Raw genomic sequence first — 6,583 nt, forward strand, 5'->3', positions numbered from 1 at the left:
ACACGCTGCCACTGACGTGCACACACAGTATGCTCACAATCCCGTGTATGCGCCGTGCAAAGTGGGGAGGTACCATCTGTGATCGGCCATGACTTCATCACGGCCGATCACATGGTAAACAGCCATGCCCAATGGCTGTTCACCCCCCTCGGTGACGAGCGGTGTCTCTGTGACACCCCACCACTGACAGTACAGGGCTACGAGCACACGATCGCGCTTATGCCCTGTTTAAATGGACAGACGTCATATGACACCTGCCCAGAACAAGAGCGGCGCCACCTGGCTGTCATATGACAGCCGGTAATCGGTTAAGGAGATTCACCCTCTCTATTTTTCTGCCCTGTCCCCAAAAAACGAATCTTCTAATAGGGAGACTAGCTCCGGTAACCTGAGGGTTCCCAAGGAATTCCCTTAATTTACAGGGATTATAACCCTCCCTTACTCTATCCAAAATGAAAGTTTTGCCTATAGTTCTACTTTAATCTCCTCTTTCTTCAGTTAAATACCTGTATAAAAAACTGGAAATTCATTCTATAAAGGATTTAATAAATAATAAAGCAGCTACTAGGCTTGGTTTACATGTAAATGTTTACAAACAATATACAGAAGCTGGCAAAAAAATCCAACAAAAGGGAAGTGCACTCTTTTAGCAGACATGCAAATTTGATGTAGGTTAATGCGAATGCACAAGTGTAACTGAGAATGATGACTGGGGACATAAATATTTTCAATGCAGCTAAGGCAGGTACTAGCATCTGTTAATTATAAAGATAGTTAGAAGCAGTGGTGTGGGGAAGGGGGTGCTGACCAGGACTATAACCCAGAGTGGGCCCCCAAAAAGCCGAGGGTCTTAGTATTAACAGTGACAATTATTAGCCCTGAGTCCCATGGCCTGAGGTTGGCCAGGAACTCGTGGCTAATGGCCCCCTGCCCTGGGGCCACTGCCAGGCTGCCTCTGAAGGGAAGGGGGGAAGAGAGCACCACCAGGAAGAGCGGGGATCACCATCTCCCGCTTACCCGGTGCAGCCGAGTGACATACGAGGTCCTAGCACCTGAACCAGCTCCTATGATGGACGTCACACTGGTCCAATGCCAGAACGTGTGATGTCCATCATAGGAGCCAGTCAGGAGGCGGGCTGCACCAGGTGAGTGAAAGAATCCCGCTCTGTGTAAATCTGCGGCTCTCCTCTCCTGATGAGTACTGCTGTCTGATCAGGCTGCATGCGCACAGATAAGGCTGAGCCAGTGAGGAGATGGGGACTGATCAGGCTGCATGGGCACAGGTAAGGCTGAGCTGGTGATGGGATGGGCACTGTTTAGGCTGCATTGATGGGCATTAGAGCCCTAGGAATCCTCAGTCTTTTCTATTGTGATGCTACAGTATGTATGAAGGGCTGTATAGGGCTTTATTTCTTTTCTATCTCCATCCTTCATCTTCCAACCTTCCTTAAAAGGGTCCTTACCATCCGATCTCCATTACTTTAAGATGTACATGCTTTTCCAATTTCACCCCATAAAATAAAGAAAAAAAATTGGTAATGGCAATTGCTCACTTTGAACAAAGTATCTAAAATGTGTTTGTGATCTTAAAGTGGATGTAAACACTCACGTATACCCAGTGAAGTGAATAGCCTCAGATAATACACAGAGATAAAACAAATCTCCCTACATAAGTTTTACTTGTATATCTGCTGTCTTCAGCTTTATATATTCTTTAGAAAGTGCACATTGTGTTAGAGATTTTCTCTTCCTGTTCAGCACTGGAAGTGAAGTCTGGGCATACAGCCAAGACAGCTGATTGGATGAAAGGCAAACACTTTCCCTCCACATAGGCAGAGACAGGCAGAGTCTTGCAGAGCTGTTTTGTGAATAGTTCAGCTCTCTGCTAATCTATTTATAGCAACCTCCCAGACACGAATTTCAGCCTGGTTTTATCTCAGTTGACAGAGAACTTGTCAGAAGTTATCATGCTGATACCAGATTAATGGAGCAGGAGAAAGCTATGGGACTTAGGGCTTTGAAGAGAGATAAGAAATCACTGCAGGTATATGTGCCCAGCTCAAATTTTATGAATTGGGTTTACATCCACTTTAAAGAGGAGTTCCAGTCTGGGGAAATGTTTTTAAAGTCAGCAGCAACAAATACAAATAATGTAGCTGCTAACATTTAATATAATAAACTTACCTGTCCAGGGATCCCGCAATGTCTGAACTCCAAGCCAATTCATCTATCGGCTTTGGGTGGCGGGCAGGCATCAGCATTGCAAGTAAGGGAGACCAGCACTGAAGCCTTCAGGCTTCACAGCCAGTTTCCTACTGTGCATGGGTGAGTTGCACTGTGCTTTCTAAATGGTCTTGCCGTCTTCTGGGACACACAGGTCCCAGAATGTAGCGGGGAGCAAGAGGAGGGGCTGGACATGATGTAGATCGCCATGCAGCGATCTTCCCAGAAAGTGGGGCGGGTACCTGTCAAAACCAGATACCTGCTTCCCCCAAAAAGTGCCACATGTGGGAGGGGTTATCAAATGTAACTTCGAGCTTAAGACCCTGGTCTTTTTCCCACATAGCAACTCCCCTGGTTAGAAGCTTTCATTATGCCAGCCACACATGCCCTGTATAGCCTGTTTGGTTGCATATAGCAGCCTTTCTCGACCAAGGGTCTGTGGAATCCTAAGCTCTTTCAGAGGTTGCTAGGGGTTGCTAGAGTGGGGGATCCCAATTATATGCCAAATAATTAATTTAACTGACATCGATGATGGGGCATTATTTCTCTCATGAATATCAGTGATGGGGCACTATTTCTCCTCTTACTGATCACGTGTTATGTAATTTTTCTCCCTGTGTCTGATTTAACGAAGGAGCGCTCTAGCAGAGCGCACTTCTTGGGTTGAATCGGGACCAGCAGTAAAACCGTCAGTATGAAAACCTTCTCATGGGCTTGGAGACGAGTTCTCAGTGTATGTGGGCGTTTGTAAGTATCAAGCGCAATGCGCTGGGCTTCTTGCCTTCAAATGTCTATGCACATTAGAGAAGCAAAGTCTGCATAATGAGAGAAACATATTATTATAGCTCTGTGTCTGGCTACGCTATCCCTTTTGGATACATATCTGCTTTAATAAGAGGGCATTGATATCTGCCTTGTTAATATACTCGTACCATATATTGACAACAGCAGTAGCAATGTCCCTGCAGATCTTCTCAAGCCTGTAAGAACAAGTAGAATGATCTTACTAGATACTGGTTACTCTGAGCAGTATTGAGTTGTCTCCATACTGACTAAGATGGTGGATGTGGCTGGGCGGAGAGCAGTGTACATACCTCAAGTGAATGAGACATGTACACGTCTCCCTCCCACTCCTGTGGATGCCCTCCCCTTTAGTGTCATTTCTTGTGTAGTGTAATTTCCTGTGTAGTGTAATCTCCTGTGATGTCATTTCCTGTTTTATCATTTTGTATGGTGGAAGCGATTGGCTGTTGGGGCCATGACTTTCTGTTTGTCACTTCCTTTTGTTGTCCATGAATAAAAGTCAAGAGCCTTTGCCCAGGAGAGGTAGATGAAGGAACGATGGAGCTAAGATGGTGACTATGTCTGTTTATTGGGGAAACGCGGGAGACACTGGTTGTTTAAAGATGCATTATACTAAAAAGGTGGAAGGGCGCTTAATAGCACAAAAGAGTATGGTGGCTTATCCACAACACTTATTTCCCCACATCTACTATTATCTGGAATACATGACACCACTTCCTTTGCCCCAGATTATGGAAATCCTTGTGCATTCGGCTGGTGGCGTCTCAAAAAATTAAATACATATATATATAATTTTTATTGCTTTGATGGTATTAACCACTTGCCGCCCGCCCTATTACAAATTGACGGTGGCAAAGTGGTTTCATAATCCTGATCGGACGTCATATGACGTGATCAGGATTATGAGCCGCTGCGCGCCCCCGGGGGCGCGCATCGCGGCGATCGTTGTTGCGGGGTGTCAGTCTGACACCCTGCAACTACGATCTCGGTAAAGAGTCTCCGATGGAGACTCTTTACCACGTGATCAGCCGTGTCCAATCACGGCTGATCACAGTGTAAATAGGAAGAGCCGGTGATCGGCTTTTCCTCACTCGCGTCTGTCAGACGCGAGTAGAGGAGAGCCGATCGGCTGCTCCTCTGACAGGGGGGGCCTGTGCTGATCGATTATCAGCACAGCCCCCCCGAGGATGCCCACACTGGACCACCAGGAACGCCACTAGACCACCAGGGATGCCCAGTATAAGGTATGCCACCCTAGACCACCAGGGATTCCAGTCAGTGCCACAATGGATGCCAATCAGTGCCCATAATGGATGCCAATCAGTGCCCACAATGGGCATCACTAATTGGCATGCATTATTGTTTGGCACTGATTGGCATCCATTAGTACAGTATATTATAATACAATGCCGCTTATCAGTTCCCATCTGTGCCGCCTATCAGTGCTCATCCATGCCACCTATCAGTGCCCATCCATGCCCACCTGTGCCACCTACCCATGCCCACCTGTGCCGACTACCCATGCCCATCCATGCCGCCCATCCATGCCAGCTATCAGTGCCAATTTGTGCCACCTATCAGTGCCCATCCGTGTCGCCCATCAGTGCTACCCATCAGTGCCGCCTATCAGTGCCCATCAGTGCCGCCTATCAGTGCCACATATCAGTGTCCATCAATGCCACCTCATCAGTGCCACTTCATTGGTGCCACCTCATCGGTGCCCATCAGTGCCGCCTTACCATTACCCATCAGTTTATCCCCATCAGTGCCCATCAGTGAAGGAGAAAATTTACTTATTTACAAAGTTTTGAAACTGAAACAAAAAAAAACTTTTTTTTTTCAAAATTTTCAGTATTTTTTTATTTGTTTAGCAAAAAATAAAAACCGCAGAGGTGATCAAATACCACCAAAAGAAAGCTCTATTTGTGGGAAAAAAATGATAAAAATTTCATTTCGGTACAGTGTAGCATGACCGCGCAATTGTCATTCAAAGTACGACAGCGCTGAAAGCTCAAAATTGGTCTGGGCAGGAAGGTGTTTAAGTGCCTGGTATTGAAGTGGTTAAATCCTTTACTTTTCTTCAAAAACACTGGAATCTACCAATAAAAGAAGACTCTCATTATACCCATATTCATCATTACCTCTCTACCCTTATCTATAACTCATTGCACTTCTACGCCGAAACAACTGACCCCATTTGAAAATTGGTGAAGGTTGAACCCACTGTATTGCTTCTTGCCAGTTGTTATGTTATTTGTCATTCTAATATTCTAAAACTGGTACGGTATTTATTTTTTGAAACAAAATAAAATTTATTGTAAATCGAAAACTTTTATTATAAAATAACAGCCCAGAGAAAAACAGCATGTGAGTACCTGCCTAGTAAGGTGTCACACAATGCCATTACACATTCTTTATTCTATTACTTTTTATTATAGCTACAATGTATTGATCACAATATTGTTCCTTGGCTGAAGATTTAAGGCCCCTTTCTCACTGTCGGACTGTTCATGTCCGCCTGTCAGTTTTTTCGGCGGACCTAAAGGGGCACTCCATGTTAGTCTATGGAGCGACGGATGTCAGCGGTGACATGTCCGCTGACATCCGACCCGGTCCGATCCGATAAAATCAGACAGATGGCCCTACATTCGCATCTGTCCCTGGTGGGTCGGATCAGGGGAGATCTAATGAAAATGGATATTATTTTAAGGGTTCCTTCATGCTAAAAAAAAGTTGAGAAAGGTTGGTATATGTTTATTCTTGGCATCTACTGTGTGGCTAGAATCACCATCTACAGGCCTGCTCCTCCTTTCTTTAAAGCAAAGTTTACATTTGTTACCTGACTCAAGAAAAACGGTGTCAATGCTCAGTGGGGTGGATTCACTAAAGACAAATAGGCTGTTCACTTTGCAAGGGAATTCTCCCTTAGCTTAGTGACTATGGCGAAGCTCTGCTGAATTCCGACATCCAATTATATGCAAGAAAAAAAATCCATTTTGTTTTATTTTCCTTGCACATGATTAGTTTTTCTTTGCAAAGTGAATTTCCCCCACATTCACTAAGCTAAGGGAAAATTCCCTCTCAAAGTGCAAATTCCCTTTCAAAGTAAACAGCCTATTTGCCTTTAGCAAATCATCACCACTGTATCATTATATAACTGTAGCTTGTTCTATAAGAAGTTAGTACAGCCACTGTAGTGAGGGTTAAACTGTGTTCTGAAGAAAGCTGAGACCTTGTCAAGGAACTATTTTCCGTATAACTATTAACAAACAGGTTTTCAATGTGGCTGTTTGCACAGGGAGAGGTAAGAGTTCACAAACAGGAGACGTGATGCCTGATTTACGACTCATATTTAGTCTTCTCTTTTTTTTTTACCTGAGGCGTATGTCAAGTCTACAGAGTGGCAGGTCATGCTGACAGATTAAGCCCCAAGCTTTGTCAGAAATGCACGTACAGTGTGAGAAATGGAGGTAGAGGCACGCGTCTGATAACATTCTAGAATAAAGAGAACAGGCTTCCTGTACGTTTGTCTACTTTATATGCAAACAGACCTGTT

This window comes from Lithobates pipiens, unplaced genomic scaffold (assembly GCF_037356315.1).
Source record: "Lithobates pipiens isolate NorthernLeopardFrog02 unplaced genomic scaffold, aLitPip1_a1.2 Scaffold_18, whole genome shotgun sequence".
Lineage (NCBI taxonomy): Eukaryota > Metazoa > Chordata > Amphibia > Anura > Ranidae > Lithobates > Lithobates pipiens.